Source organism: Lissotriton helveticus, chromosome 2_1, assembly GCF_964261635.1.
Source record: "Lissotriton helveticus chromosome 2_1, aLisHel1.1, whole genome shotgun sequence".
Lineage (NCBI taxonomy): Eukaryota > Metazoa > Chordata > Amphibia > Caudata > Salamandridae > Lissotriton > Lissotriton helveticus.
The window spans coordinates 703,496,157-703,513,525 of record NC_136059.1 but is presented as its reverse complement, the minus strand read 5'-3'; positions in this window follow the sequence as shown (position 1 = coordinate 703,513,525).

The following is a 17,369-nucleotide window of genomic DNA, read 5'->3' as shown; positions in this document are numbered from 1 at the left end:
AATCGCCGCAGACACCGCCAACTGCTGACCCACCTGTCGGGGTACACGCACTCAAACTACATCATCGGCAACGCTACCTCACAGCTCTCGCGACGCTCCTTGGCAATGCAGGTCCAAATGGTCCAGTGCTGCCAGGACGTCGCGACAGCTCTAGAGCATGTTGCTACTGCAGTCCAGGCCATGCAGGCTGCCAACCATGGCCGGGGGGTGGGGAGGACGATACAAGTGAGGCTACATCCAGCCATAGCGGCCAGTCCATCCCTCCGGTGGTAGCACCCCGCCGCAGCAGCAGGCCCTCTGCTGCCTCACGTCCTAATCAGGAGGACGATGGGGAAAGGAGGCTGGGAGCATGTGCCCGGAGGCGCCATTGAACATTGACATTGATTTGAGGGGCCATGCTGCTGGTACAAGCATGCCCTCCTGAAGGACAGGCATATGGCGCAAGATGTCAGTGATGTACAAGTTACCTGAATGGCAAGTTTATTGTGATTTAACAAATACAATTCGTTTGACTACCTTATTCTGACTCATGTCATTCTTAATGTCCACATGCATGAGTCAAGTAATGGGTGTGGGGAGTGGGTGCACTAGAAACAGTTAATAGTGATGTGGTTGCGGCACCTGAGTCCTTCAGCAGGATTTTCCCCACGTGCATGACGCACATGTGGAGGTGGGCGGTTGTCCCCTTCCGACTCACTGCCAGAGATGTCAACAGGGATCCTGTGCTTGGTAGCAATGTTGTGAAGGATCGCACACACGACCACGATGCGGCAGCAGACCTCAGGATCGTATTTCATGGCCCCACCTGTCTTGTGCAGTATGCGGAACCTGCTTTTCAACAGGCCAAATGTCCTCTCAATACAGTTCCTTGTGCGAATGTGTGATGCATTAAATCGCCGTTGCTGTGGAGTTGCAGGGTTGAGGTATGGGGTGAGGAGGTACTCACGGAGAGCATAGCCGCTGTCACCTGTATGTAAGGAGCAGAGGGTGAGTGCATGTTCTGCGCAGCCACATGATCACAACGTACAGATTTGGGGCATGTGTACTTACCTAGTAGGTGTCCTTCCCCAAAGTCTCCCCTGGCCAGTCGTGTGTGGATGCCGCTGTGCCTGAAGATGAAGGAGTCATGTGTGCTCCCCGGGTACTGTGCCACAATGTCCGTGATTATTGTTTTGGCATTGCACACCATCTGGATGTTGAGGGAGTGGTAGCTTTTCCGGTTGCGGTACATGTACTCCGTCTCAGCAGGTGGGCAAATATGGACGTGCGTACAGTCAATACATCCAATGACGTGTGGGAATTGAGCTACATTGTAAAATTGCAGCTTAGTATCATTGAGGTCCTGTTGGCTGGTGGGGAATGATATATAGTGGTGTAGCCGGGTCAGCATTGCCTCCAGGAAACTCCTTAGGCAGCGGGACATGGTGGGCTGGGATACCCCCCCTGCAACTGCGACCATCCCCTGGAAGCTTCCGGAGGCGAGGAGGTGCAGGCAGCACAATACCTGCACATGTGTGGGCACGGCATTGGTCCTCCTTGTAGGGTGCTGCATCAGGGGGTCTAGGTCCCGGATGAGCTTGATTATCATGGCCCCACTCAGGCGGTACTTGGCATAGATTTGCTCCCTGGTTTGGCCCAGAAGGGTGACCTGCTGGCGGAATATCCGCTCCGGTATCCTCCGTCTGTTGCGTGCAGCTCGCTGCAGCCTACGCCGCCTCACCAGCATGTAAAGTCCAGGCATTGTGGGAATCATCAGGCTCCAGCTGCATGTCCTTAAATGTGTTTGATCAGCCCTGCACCTGTTGGGAGTGACCTAACTGTTTTTTGTATAAAAAATGTTTCAGTACTGGTTACCACCTGATTTGAGTTCTTCTTAATTTGCGCGTCGCAAATAGCGATTTTCTCATTTTTCGCTTTTAGCGATTTTTCACTAATATCAATTGCGACTTTTTTGCAACTTCGCTATTGAATTCGCAGAATCCATGGCTTCTCGCTATTTCCGATTCGCAAATGCCCATCCTCCAGGATTCTGCGAATTTAATAGCGAATTCGCAATTTTAGTTGTTTGGGTTTCTTGAATTCCTTCCCTTCAAATTGCGAGCGCAATTGCGAATACGCAGCTATTGCGAACGCAATTGGGCTTCATGAATCTAGCTGTAGGTGCACAATATTTCGGAACAATGTATCCTTCAACATTGAACAAACCAAAAACTAATACATAGGATTTTCGTCCTACTCAGTTATGGTGGATATTATATCCTTTTACCCACTCCAGACATCTTTTGGAGTATTTTACGGGAAAAAGGGGTCTTTGTGAAAAGCATGACTGAGTTAATCTAGTATCTAGCGTTAAATTATCACCTTACCAAACGTTGGGCGCCATGTAGTGTAGTTCCTACATTCCCAGTAGGCTCTGCGCATTTGAATAATATATCCTATAGATTAGACGTAGGACTGAGGTCAACTAGGTCTCTATTGAATATACTAGACTTAATTGTGTGTGCCAGCTAGCTCAGAGGTCACTAGAAACTTTCTCGAATAAACAAGAAGGATTAGTCTCTGACAACCGCATAAACATGACAACTTTGTTTCCCAAGAATAAGAAATGTATCTCTAGAGTGGCAGAAACAATAGATAGTTATTTCACTCAGTCAATCATGCATGCTTCGTTTCACCAGAGGTGCAGAGAAATAGAGAGATGGGTGTTATCAATAAAAGGGATTTATTGAACAGTCTTCTGACTCTTGCAGGAGAAATTAACTGCTACAATTGTAATACTGGTTGCAAAGTACAATGCGTACAGTACGAAGAGTATTATAAAATAATACTGTAAAAGCATGATATGGTTTCTAAGTCATAAAATACATAGAATACATACATTAATAAATAAAGACTGAAAGTACTCAACTGGTGCTTCTAAAATACGCCTACCCCGGTGTACCTAACCTAGGTCTAGTACAAGGTAAGAAGTAAGTGAGGTGTAGCTTAGTTTCAGTATTCTTTTGCCAAGAATCTTATCCAAGAATTCTCTAAGGGTCTAATCAGCTCTGTACCTTGATTTTAGAATGAAGGAGGTCTGGTATCTCTCTCTCAGGACTCGATTTCCCAACAACCCGCAAGGGTAACTTGGAAACGCTGGAGCTGGATTTCTCTGCAAGAGAAAAGACAGCGTCTCTCTCAGTGCGTCTGCTGGAGGGTCGGCTTCCTTCGGCACTTGCTTCGGTGAGCTGTGTCGTTTAGGTAGATATTCAAACTGCTCCAAACCACTGTGTGTTTGCCTAGGCAAGTGTGGGTATATTTATACCTTGAAGGTGCCTAGTTTGACGTAAGGTTAGACATAATAACATCATCAAAGACTCAGTTCTTTGAAAACTCCATGAGTTCTTGGATAAATCAGTACTCAAGCAAGGGGAAGTCCCTGACTGCTGAAGGCGGGTTTTTCCAAGAAATCGTTGTGGATTTTCGAAACTAGTGGAAGTAGCCATGTCGTATTTGGACTACATAGGCTAAGTCTAAATATGGTTATGATTTCTATGCCTATATAAGGATAGGGTAATTTATACCTATATATGGGCATGAATCGGGAAAATTACACTAGGGTCCTAAATTCATATACAACAACTTTATTACTTGCAGTGGGTTACTATCCGCCCCCACTAATAATCCACTTTCTCACATAGACCAAATATTGAATATGGACATGTATTAAATTATTATTTTTTGTTAATACAGTTTGAGTAATGATCATTTCTAAGTTACTATCACCTGTGTGAAGCACAGAGGTTACAGCTTTATTTAAACACACCATTTTCCATGCATTTCAGAATAATGATACAAGTCAACAACTCGTGAAAAATGTTTTTTAATTAAGTAGGTTGTGGGTGCGATAACCGAAAGGGAGAGACTTTACAGAGAGGCAAACACAGCTTTGTAGAAGGCCTTGAGGACAGCACATCTGTCATAGAACTAAAAAAAGACAGTTAAATGAATCTTCCCAAACAGTCTTTAGCACCCAACACACTCCCCAGTTAGTTACAATTATTTAGGTTGGAATACAAAATGGCAACAATGCACACAGATAAAAAATATTTATAATAAAAGTTAAGAAAAATAATAATAATAATAATTTATCTAAATGGAGTAACTACATATTTTCTGGCCTTGTCTGTTTTGGGAGCAGTGGTCACCTGCATATCAAAATGACCTCATTTCCTCCCAGAGAATGTCTGTAAAATGAGGGGAAAAATGGCAATGTTTGAAAGTCAAGGTAAACATGCTGCACAAGGAGTGTGAAGCGTATGTTGGTGTACAATTAATTAGGGATCCATCTACTTCTACTGATACCAGACAAGCAGCTGTAGATACCCTAAAGGATAGATCATCCAAATAATAATAAAATGTAGCTGTACTCATTAATAATGTCCACCACACCAACTTACGATTTGGCACTCAAGCTACTAGTCTACATTACTATAAATAACTCACTTCTTTTCTGTCCCTTTTGAGAGGCCTCTATGAATCCGCTTATTTCCCATGGAAAAAATAGGCGTTGAACCTTGCTCTGCATACTGTTGTTGAAACTTGCAGATTTTATTTCTTCGAGAAACAAGCAGAGCTGTTAGACAAAAACAAATATTTTAGTCTTCATCTAGTCTGGGCACAATGAGACATTTCAGAAGAACAAAAAGATGCTGAAGAGCAATTACTAAAATGTCAATAAAGTAACACTCCCATCGTTCATCCAGAATTAAATGATTACAGAAGAATGAAATGCCAAGTTTGCCCACGCTAAGCCAATCACTTCTATCACATATATCATCATTTGGCATTTGTTGATGCAAGTTACCTTTTTGGAGTGCGGTGTCTGTATGTACATCTATGCATCTCTTTTCCCATGGAAGGGACATACATAAGCAGCGCTGTGCTTTGCATTTTCACTTACAGAAGAGTGTGGGAATGTAAGGTTAATCATAAGAAGTAATCCTCTTGTTTTTCAGAAGGTGTTCTGGAGGTATTCATTGTAGGCTTAGAATCAGATACCATTGACTGCTCACTGCAAAGACAACGATTGACCCTTAGGTTAAACTAGTTTTCTTTCTTTGTCAGCTTTGATCACTCAGTCAGTCAGCCAAAATGGATGCGTCCTCTCTGTTTGTCTATTGGTGCCGCACAAGCTGGTCCATTAAAATCTATGTACATTAATTTTGTACATGAATATGAAATTAAAACTTTTTTTAACAGCTTACATTTCTGTTGTTTGTTTTTTAATCCAGAAAGTAGAGCAAATCCTCAGTTTAAAAGAGGTCTTCTGGAGAATGATCACTCACATAATTGTGATGCCCAACACATTAGCCACATCCACTGTTTTTATCGTGGAGCCATTAAATTTTTGTGTAAGAAATGTTTATTCGTTTTAACCATAATCAGTCTCTCAATGTTTTTGGGGAGAGACTGGCCCTTCTGACTGTGACAATCGTTCGTACTGCACTAAACATATGCTCCAAAGACACACTGACTACATATAAGAATATTTATTTCCAGCCTACTGAGTTCTGGCCACTATTCCTTTTGTACATACCAATAGGTCAATGGTTCTTGATCGAAGTAGATTTCTGCTTGATCATCAATATAGTCTTGTACCTTCTTCCTCATTATCATAGTTGTGGATATTGTCAGTTTTGGAGTTGCCTGTGTGCTTGATATCAGTCATGGAATATGCGTAACAAAACCAATTGCAGAAGTTTGCAGCAAAGTGATTCTGATGGTCCAATGGGTTAAGTAGCAGGAGATTGTGTGATCACTTTTTGGAGCTGCTACTACACGCTCACCAGAAGTAGAAGGCAGCACTTTATTTTTTCTATTGCCTCAAAGTTTCAATTGTTCATCTTCTTGGTCACTCTCTTTCCTGATAATCCAACTCTGGTAAATGGAGACATCCACTGATGAAAAAGGATTGAAAATAGGTAGCCTTGTTTGTACCGTGGGTTCAGTTTCATGGCACAGACATATTTTTTGGAGGACAGCATCTCTTTTTTCAGCCTTTGATTTGTATTGACATGAGAGTTTTGACCAGAGCGGCTTCTTCTTCATTGACTTTTGGGTATGTTTGGTCCACCTTTTCCATTTGGTCCTGTAGGATTTGTAACAATGGAATAGATTGGCTCATTGTAGGCTTTGCTGACTCCCTGTGACAAATTCTCAAAAGCAGTAGCATTTGGAAAAGGTACTCCACTATCCTCCATTTGTCAACCTCTTTTGTCATTGCTTTGGCAGTTGCATCCTCTTTGCTTTGTAGCATGTAATCAGTAGTAGACCTGTACTTCTATAACAGGAATTGCAGCATATACTGTGTGGATTTCCAGCTGGTTGGAACCTCCTGCATGAGGGCTTTTACAGGTAGTCTATTAGCACACTGAATGATACTTAGCTGCTTCTGTGATTTTATTGAATGACTGAAATAGGTGCAAACCCTTAGACAGGGTGCAAACCCCAAGCTCAGGTTGAAAAAATGGACTAAATATAGGACTTTTCTAAATCCCCAGCCAGCTAGAGCTTTAACAATATTACGGCCATTTTCAGTGGCAACAAACTTAATGCTGATACTCTTGGTTGAAGCCCTTACGTTGGTATTAAATTCTTCCAAGATATTGGCAGATGTATATGATTTCTCTGTGGAGAACCATGCAACTGTTGCATGCCACTAAATGCTTTGCAAAACATTGGCAACTATGAAACCAGTAGTTATGATTATTATTATTATCATTTGTTTTCTAAGGCGCACAGCTACCCGGAGGATTCCTGGTGCCATTGGACACATGGAAGAAGGCAGAGCTGCACTATTGGTTAAAAAAACATGTTTTGAGGTCTTTACAGAATTTGTAATAAATAGTTTCATGCCAAAGTTGTAAGGGGAGAGAGTTCCACAGTGAAGAGGCTAAGCAAGCAAAGGACCGACCACCCATTTGTACTTGTTTGGTCCAGGGAACTTGAAACTTAGCCTGGGAGAAGGAACGAAGGAGGCGTGTGGGAAGGTTTTACTATTCTTAGTTTGTCAGAGAACCACGGGGCAGGAGGGCGATGATTGTTAATTTTTTTTGTTACACATAGGTAGACATGCATCAATAGAAGACAGCAGCCAAGCTTGAATAGTGTCCGCGTCTACTATATTGGTAGGGAAGGTAGCAGGAATATTGTTTAAGAGATGTAGATTAAACCGGTCAACATCTAGTTTCTTCCAATTTCTAAACCCCACTTTGGAAGAAAAGATGGAGGTGTTTTTGCAGTGCATCTCCTATTTTACCCTAAAAGCAACCAAAAAGTGATCAGACCAGATAATGGATTGTGCTGCCTGGCAAACGATACTAGTTAAATTGGAAAAATGGGGTCTAATAAATAACCAGCCTTGTGAGTGGGGCCTGAGTTACAAAGCAGAACATTCATGGCTGCCAAATCAGCAGTCAAAGTGGAGCTGATAGTGCATGTAGGGTCACTAAAGGGAATTCTTAAATCTCCTAGAATGGTGAGGTTCTTAGCTTCCATTAGCCGAGGGGCAATAAGCTCTGGGAGCATCGAAGCCCATGATCCAGTAAGACCCGGCGGTCAATAAATCTGGATTCCAGAAAAGGTAAATTCAGATGTAAGCAAAAGTTTAAAGGAACTGGCTTCACAGCCTGTAAAGGGTAGGTCCTCCCATTTACAAGTGTAAATGTTTTTAAAAATAAGTGCAATTTCCCCTCCAATTTTATCTATGTGGTCCTTTCTGATGATTGTATTGTTGGGAAGTAGGGCGATTGCAGCATTTGGTCCTGAGTTCTCATTTAACCATGATTCCGTAAGGAAAATGCTTAATCTCCTTGTAGGAGACCCAGGATGAAGTCACTCTAACGCAGTCTGTGGTTTGGCGGCTGATCACTGGTCCACATGTCTGTTCTGGGGTCAATGGACTAAACAAGACTCTTTTGTTGCTTCCCTAACCAATTCCAACACTTGATGGTGCAGTGTTATCAGAGTCACCACTGAAAAATAGGTCCTAATTGGAGTCTTCTGTTTTGGGCAGAGAATCTCCAGAAATTCCAGAAATCCCTCTCCTTCCATTAATGGAAAAGGAAGGCAGTCACCTGCTAATATTTTGGCCAGTTTCTCATCACATAAAGCTCAAAGGTTCAGTGGTACAGCCTCTCCATCCTGGACATAGACAGGATAGTGGGTTATTGAGGCAGATGTTTTCTTTGTGAGGATTCCACTACCTTAAGTGACCTACGGGTAACAGGTAGGCTGCTTGAACAATTTGGGGTTACTATATCCCTCTTTTACTTGTGTCAGGTTGAAGTTGCTGTGGGTGATGCGTTCACACAAAGTGTGGTAGGGCGTCAAAGCTGAAGGTTTTTAAAAGTGGAATAATATGATTAATTACCAGAAACACACCTGCTCCACAAAAAGTCACCTATCACACACACACACACACACACACACACACACACACACACGCACGCACACACACACACACACACAGCCACACACACACACACACACACACACACATTATTGCTCACAAGGCCAGCAAAGATGGAGACATGGAAAACAAAGAGAGAAGAATGGATTACACTAACATATATTCATATATTCAAAAATGTAACTGGACCCATACATGGTCCCTTACACACCACCAGTAAAGAATCACCAATAATGTAAAAAAAAAACCAAGCAGTCTGTAAGGACTCCTTAAGCTACTGTGAACCTAGCCACCTGCAGGTGCATGCAGACAAAAAATAATGTACATTTGACATAAATGCCACTACATAAGTAGAAAATATCTAGCAGGGAAGAAGTGAGACTCTCAACAGCAGCGTAGGCCCCAATCAGTAAAACAATAGAGTATAATGACAAAGGCCTGTACAACTACCAAGCCCAGTGAGCAACCACATGAAGCTGATAGCCAATTATGGAGGGAGAGATGGGAACTCATGTGATGAGGAAGACAATACTTGGAGTAATGAAGATTACCCATAAGTAACAGGGGCATTACCTCATAAGTCTTCGTCGCCACCTGATTAACACAATGAGCATAAACCAAAGCCAAGCAGCTTCATGGTCACCAACAAGAAACCACAAACCAAAGATTGAGGCAAACACCAAGGGATCGATTCTGATCCGGTAAAAAGCGCTCCGAATCGTCGTATGGAGCGTTTTTTCCCCGTACGAATCGTACCTGTAAACGTCCAGTACGTACGACGAAGTACGATTCGTACCAGGAGTCGTACTCCGTACGAGTCGTACAAGACACCGTACAACTCTAATATCCATACGATTCTCCCTCGGAACCCGCTCTACGCGACATCTGTACGGTTCGCGGCTGGTTTTTACGACCCAGCAAGTACGATACGTGTCGGGTACGCACCGTACGACCCTTTTTTTACGGGAGCTGAAAGCAGCCGTAAAAGCAGAGTTCGCGCCGAAACCGGTACGGAACAGCCCCCCAGGTACGGTGTGTACCCCCCATGATTGCACCCCATGTACGATCGGTGTACGAGCCGTACCCCATGTATGATGGGTATACGGCTCGTACACCGATCGTACAATGGGGGTACGGTTCGTACACCGATCGTACATGGGGTACGGCTAGTACACCGATCGTACAATGGGGGTACGGCTCTTACACCGATCATACAATGGGGGTATGGCTCGTACACCCCATGATCGCAGGGGTACGGTGCGTACCCCTGCGATTATGGGGGGTACGGACCATACGGTGTGTATGTGTTTGTGTGCTTTTCCGTATGACTCTCCCTTACCTGACGTGGACCGTACGAATCGCGTCCTCATACCCCGGTCCGGATCGTACTCGTCGGGTCGTACGGCATGTGTACGAGTCGTACAGTATGTGTACGAGTCGTACGGTTCAAGCCTTGCAATACGTACGGATCATGACGATTCGGACGGAGTCACGGAATACGGATCGTACTTCGCGACTCGGACGGACGGTGTCAGAGTCCACTTGCCTTTCAACTCTATCCTCTCGAAGACTTGCACAGGAACAGAAGATGCTAGCTTCCCGACTCCCACTTCCAACCAATCAGAATCAGAATTATATCATGACTCTAACTGATTAGACAGGGGGAAGGAGGAAGTTGGATAAAATAACAAAAGAGAAACAGAAGAGACTGGTCCTGATCCTCTGGAGTTCCGTTGGAATCTTCAATCAGCTTCTCAAAGAACCCTAGGAATACTAAGCATATACATGACAATAATTTCACTGTACCTATGAGCTACTCAGGTTTCCTTATTACTCTTTCTAGGAACACCTACCCAGGAATCAGTAACGACCTGCTGCTCTTCTATACTGAAGTGTAGTTTGGAGTGGTCTGTCTATTCTGTGTTTCCAGATAACAGGTCTATCTCCTAACTTCTGTAAAATAATAAATTGTTATTGTTTTCTGCTCTATACTCAGTACTTGTACTAAATTATATTCTACTTGTTCTCTCTACCTACCAGTGTTATATTAACGTTGTCCTTATATCTTTCTTCTATATAAGGTGCTTTCTCCTGAATAGATGAATTAATCTCATTCTGTCCTTATCTCTTTCTAGATAATGCTTGAAGTCTTCTGCCTAGCACTGGTTCAGCAGACGAATTACAACAATAGTGTGCAAGTCTTTACTTCATTTAAACTGTTCTCGTATTTTCCTTGTATTGGTAACGTTGCTTAATTAATATACACAGTCACTTGAATTTGAACAGATAACAGAAACCTCCCACTTAGCTCTGAATTTCTTCTCTGCTCCAGACGAGTCTCTCTCTCTCTCCCTCTCCGCCTTCTGTGGATTGTTGACAGGAATTCTCAGATCTGGGTCATGGTTCCTCGCCGACACACCGTTTACTGAGCTCAAGTTTCTCCTTTGAAACAAACTCTGCTTTAAACACTCTGCAACCCTTTTGCCGTCGAGACACTCCAAGGTCAAGGCAGCGAAGATTAAATAAACACCTCGCTGACTAGAAACGTTTCTTCTTAACTTAGTTTTCTAGGACACTCTCTCAGACGCAACCTCTGTGACCGGATTCCTCAGTGAAGTGCGCAGTTCCGAAGGGGCGCGCGCTGCACCTGGACTCCCAATCACGCGCTGGAAGAGGCTAGACTGCTAACCTAGCATTCCGCGCATTCCACAAACGGGACCACGAGATGCCTTGGCTAGAGCTCCATTTTCTTGTTTTAAAACATAATGAATCTGCATCAAGCTTACTGGGAGGAGGGATCCTGACAGTACCCCCCACCAAGGAGGGTCCTCCCAGTCTAGGTTTGGTAGGATTTCTTTGGTGAAAGAGACGCACCAACCTAGGAGCATGAACATCTGACTCTAACTCCCAAGACCTTTCCTCTGGCCCATAGCCTTTCCAGTCCACTAGAGAGTACAGTCTTCCTCTAGCAAATTTGGAATCCACAATTTCCTTAACCTCAAATTCTAATCCCGTTTCCAACTGAATTGGTGGTGGAACTCCTTCTTTCCGCAACCCTACAACTGATTTCTTTAATAAGGAGACATGGAAAACTGGGTGAATTTTTAGTTTCGAGTGCAAAGTCAGTTTAAAGGTTACTGGATTGATCTGTTCTGCAATGGGATACGGTCCTATGAATCTAGGCTGAAACTTTCGACTCCCCTTTAGTCGAAGATTCTTAATATTTAACCAGACCTCATCACCTACTTCCAAATTTGGGGAATCTCTCCTTTTCTTATCAGCATACTTCTTATACTTGCTTTTAGCCTGCTCTAAATTCTTAGATGCATCTTCATGTACCTGCTGTAAGTGAGTTACTAAATCCTGAACTGCCGGGACTGAGATGTGAACATTCTGCACTGTGGAATTCGGGTGTTTGCCATAGTTCAAATAGAATGGTGAATAACCGGTGGACACATTCTTTGCGTTATTATAGGCAAATTCTGCAGTCCATAAATAGTCCAACCATTCTCCACCCTGCTTCAATGTAAATAACCTTAAATACTGCTCTACTTCCTGGTTCACTCGTTCAGTTTGTCCATCAGTCTCTGGGTGAAAACTGGTGGAAAAACGTGTCTCGACTCCAAGCCTCTTCATGAAGGCCTTCCAAAAATGAGACACAAATTGAGTTCCTTGGTCCGATATCATGACCTCAGGAATTCCATGTAATCTCACCACCTGTGCACTAAAATGAGCTGCTAACTGCCTAGCGGTTGGGGTTCCTTTCAAAGCTACAAAATGCGCCATTTTGGTGTATGCATCCACTACCACTAAGATGGTATTAAACCCTTGACAAGTGGGAAGGTCAGTTATCAAATCTAAGGTGACCGTGTGCCAGGGAGAAGGGGGATTGGGCAAGGGTTGTAGTAATCCCTTAGGTGCTTGCCGTTCTGATTTTCCCTGCGCACAAATCTCACATGTCTTTACATATTGCTCAATGTCCTTGTTCATGTGTGGCCACCAATACTTCCTTTTAACTAAATCCACTCTCTTCAGTTCACCCTTGTGGCCTGCCAACAGATGATCATGGCATTCTTTCATTGCTTGTCTATGTAGTGTAAAAGTGGGTAAGTACAAGGCTTCAGTCTGATATGGTAATCCGTCAATGATTTCTCTTCCATCTCCTTGTTGCACCCACTCCAGCATATTCTCAGGCGACATGACTTGGACAATTTGTTCTTTTACGCTCAAAGAATCTACTGCGCCGATGATTTTTTAATTGGGAATGATTGCTTGTGTTTTAATTTCCCCTTTTTCCTCTCCTGTACCCATTCGGGACAAGGCGTCTGTCTTTCCGTTCTGAGCTCCCGGTCTGTAGGTAATGACGAAGTCGTAGTCGGCGAAATACAATGACCAACGAAGTTGCCGAGGTGTTAAGGTCCTGGCTGATTTTAAAAACTTCAAATTACGATGGTCAGTGTAAACTGTGACTACATGATGGGCTCCCATTAAGTAGTGCCTCCATTCTTTGAAAGCGTCCTTTATTGCTAACAGTTCCTTCTCGGTTATTGTATAGTTGATCTCTGCTGGGGTCAATTTCCGTGAATGGTAGGCCACAGGGTGTAGTTGACCAGTTTCCTTATTCCTTTGGGAAAGTACACCTCCCACAGCCAAATCTGAAGCATCCGTTTCTACATAGAAGGGCTCAGATGGGTCTGCATGAAGAAGGATCGGAGCTGAAGTAAATTCATCTTTTAAGGCCTTGAATGCTGATTCTGCTTCCTCGGACCATTCAAATTGTACTCCCTTCCTCAGCAGTCTAGTGAGAGGAAGGATTCGCCGAGAGAACTCGCTAATGAACCTTCGATAGAAGTTTGCAAAACCGATAAATGCTTGCACTTCTTTTACACTAGTCGGAGACTTCCATTCCAGCACAGCCTGAATTTTCCGCTTGTCCATGTGAATACCTGACTGTGAGATCACAAAGCCCAGGAACTCAACTTCTGTAACGTTAAAGGCACATTTTTCCAGCTTGACAAACAACTTGTTTTCTCTCAGCTTCTGTAGAATCTTTTGTACTTGATTCCGATGTTCTTGTGCATCAACAAAGTAGATCAAAATATCGTCAATGTAAACTATAGCACATTGATCTATGTATTCACTGAGAACATCGTTTATGAAATGCTGAAAAGCAGCCGGGGCATTGCACAGGCCATAGGGCATCACCTGGTACTCGAACAATCCAAAACGGGTTCTAAACGCCGTTTTCCATTCATCCCCAGCTCTTACTCGGATGAGGTGGTAAGCCCCTCTTAGATCCAACTTCGTGAATATCCGTGCCCCTTTCACCTGATCTAACAAGACGGAAATGAGGGGAAGCGGATACCTATTCTTCTTGGTTATTCAGTTGATTGCACGATAGTCAATGCAAGTCCTCAACTCGCCTTCTTCCTTCTATGGTACAAAGAATAGAGGCGAGGAGACTGGGGATTGAGAAGGACGAATGAATCCATTTGCTAAATACTTGTTAAGGTACTCTTTTAAATGATCATGCTCTTTTTCGGTCAGAGCATAAACCCGACTGCACGGCATATTCGCCCCTGGTTCAAGGTCTATTTTACAATCATAGACACGATGCGGTGGTAACTTTTCCGCTTCCTGCTCATCAAACACATCTTTAAAATCTTGATATTCCAGGGGTATTCACTGGGTATTGATCACGCACACCGTTGCATCGGCTGAACATAAGGCTTGGGCCGGATTTTCCTTATGGTTTTCCGTTTGGTTTCCAAAACAATTGTTCCTACAATAATCTGAAGTCATTTCTATGGTTCTGGCAGCCCAATCTATAGTTGGATTGTGCTCAGTGAGCCAAGGAAGTCCAAGAATCAGCTGAAACTGAGGTGCGTCGATCAAATTAAAATGAATGTCTTCTCAATGACCATCCTCTCGAATCAACTGCACCAATTCCGTGTGACTTACTATAGGCCCAGAAGATAAATTCGTCCCATCGATGGCTCTGACTGGTTCACTCTTATTTTTAGCTATGGCTCTCAATCCTATCTTGTTTGCGAATTTCAGGTCACAAAAGTTTCCCGTTGCCCCTGAGTCAACCATAACTGTTATGCCTTCTCGCACTTCTTGACGAAACTTGATGGTCATTGATAATATGAGATGTGGGGAAGACGACTGCAGGGTGTTTGCCAATTGGTGTTCTTGTGGAGTTGATTCTTGACTCGCATCCACCTGTACAACTCCTTCTACAGGTGGTGCAGCTAGTTTTCCTTCGGCTTATAGGATCCTTTGGGTTTCTTTGGACAATTTCTCACAAAATGTCCGCTTGAACCACAATACATGCATAAATTGCTGGCTCGTCTTTTCTCTTTTTCTTCCTTAGTAAGCGGTCCCCTTATCGTTCCGATTTGCATTGGTTCTGAGCCGCTGTATCCTTCTGCACCTTTACCTGGTTAAACTTTGCTCTATCAAAACGGGGTACAGTGCTCCGAAACTCACGTCTTCTTTCACCCTTCCGTTCCCCTAGACGAAAATCCAATTCTAATACTAGATCTATTAGGGCAGATATCTCAGTAGGTCGATTTGGTATTTGTGCCAGCCCATCTTTCAATTAATCTCGTAAGCCACGATAGAATATTGCAGTTCTTTTACTTTCTGGACAATCAGTCTCCATAATTAACTTGTTAAATTGGGCCAAATATGCCACTAAGTCTCTATTGCCCTGTTTCAGATCCAACAACTCATTGTCCACTGCCTGGGAGATTCTTCTTCGGTCAAATATTCGCAAAAATTCTTTTTTAAACTCATCATAGTTCTGTAGAAGAGGGTCATCTCTAGATACCAAGGGCATTGACCATGCGGCCGCATCTCCACTCAAATACGATAAGATGAATGCCACTTTAGATTGTGTGTCAGGGAAGATGGAAGGGTGACACATAAAGTGCAAGGAACATTGTGTGATGAACACCTGTGCCTTCTGTGGATCCCCATTAAACCTCTCTGGTGCCGCTATGGGTATGACCGGAGACAAGGAATGTATTACCTGTGTGGTTAGTCTACAAGTTTCCCCCGTAGATGTTATGGGAGTCTCCCTATTTCTTGAATGTGATGGCCCAACTCGCTGCGCTAACTCTGCGGTTTCTTTTCTGGAGTTTATCACCTCTTGTCTCAGTCTTTGGTTTTCTTCTTTTACCGTTACCAACTCCTTTTGTATTGTATCTAAAACCGCCCCCAGAATCTGCAAATTAACTCCCTCAACCATTCTGTTCGGGTGCAAGTTTACAACGTGGGCACTTCACTCTGTCAGAGTCCACTTGCCTTTCAACTCTATCCTCTCGAAGACTTGCACAGGAACAGAAGATGCTAGCTTCCCGACTCCCACTTCCAACCAATCAGAATCAGAATTATATCATGACTCTAACTGATTTGACAGGGGGAAGGGGGAAATTGGATAAAATAACAAAAGAGAAACAGAAGAGACAGGTCCTGATCCTCTGGAGTTCCGTTGGAATCTTCAATCAGCTTGTCAATCAGCTTCTCAAAGAACCCTAGGAATACTAAGCATATACATGACAATAATTTCACTGTACCTATGAACTACTCAGGTTTCCTTATTACTCTTTTTAGGAACACCTACCCAGGAATCAGTAACGACCTGCTGCTCTTCTATACTGAAGTGTAGTTTGGAGTGGTCTGTCTATTCTGTGTTTCCAGATAACAGGTCTATCTCCTAACTTCTGTAAAATAATAAATTGTTATTGTTTTCTGCTCTATACTCAGTACTTGTACTAAATTATATTCTACTTTTTCTCTCTACCTACCAGTGTTATCTTAACGTTGTCCTTATATTTTTCTTCTATATAAGGTGCTTTCTCCTGAATAGATGAATTAATCGCATTCATTCCCTTCAGGAAGGTTTTCTTTTCTTCTCCTTGTAAGCTCCTTTAACTGGTACTGAAAACCTCTCTAACACTGTCCCTATCTCTTTCTAGATAATGCTTGAAGTCTTCTGCCTAGCACTGGTTCAGCAGACGAATTACAACAATAGTGTGCAAGTCTTTACTTCATTTAAAATGTTCTCGTATTTTCCTTGTATTGGTAACGTTGCTTAATTAATATACACAGTCACTTGAATTTGAACAGATAACAGAAACCTCCCACTTAGCTCTGAATTTCTTCTCTGCTCCAGACGAGTCTCTCTCTCTCTCCCTCTCCGCCTTCTGTGGATTGTTGACAGGAATTCTCAGATCTGGGTCATGGTTCCTCGCCGACACACCGTTTACTGAGCTCAAGTTTCTCCTTTGAAACGAACTCTGCTTTAAACACTCTGCAACCCTTTTGCCGTCGAGACACTCCAAGGTCAAGGCAGCGAAGATTAAATAAACACCTCGCTGACTAGAAACGTTTCTTCTTAACTTAGTTTTCTAGGACACTCTCTCAGACACGACCTCTGTGACCGGATTCCTCAGTGAAGTGCGCAGTTCCGAAGGGGCGCGCGCTGCACCTGGACTCCCAATCACGCGCTGGAAGAGGCTAGACTGCTAACCTAGCATTCCGCGCATTCCACAAACGGGACCACGAGATGCCTTGGCTAGAGCTCCATTTTCTTGTTTTAAAACATAATGAATCTGCATCAAGCTTACTGGGAGGAGGGATCCTGACAGTACCCCCCACCAAGGAGGGTCCTCCCAGTGTAGGTTTGGTAGGATTTCTTTGGTGAAAGAGACGCACCAACCTAGGAGCATGAACACCTGACTCTAACTCCCAAGACCTTTCCTCTGGCCCATAGCCTTTCCAGTCCACTAGAGAGTACAGTCTTCCTCTAGCAAATTTGGAATCTACAATTTCCTTAACCTCAAATTCTTAACCTGTTTCCAACTGAATTGGTGGTGGAACTCCTTCTTTCCGCAACCCTACAACTGAT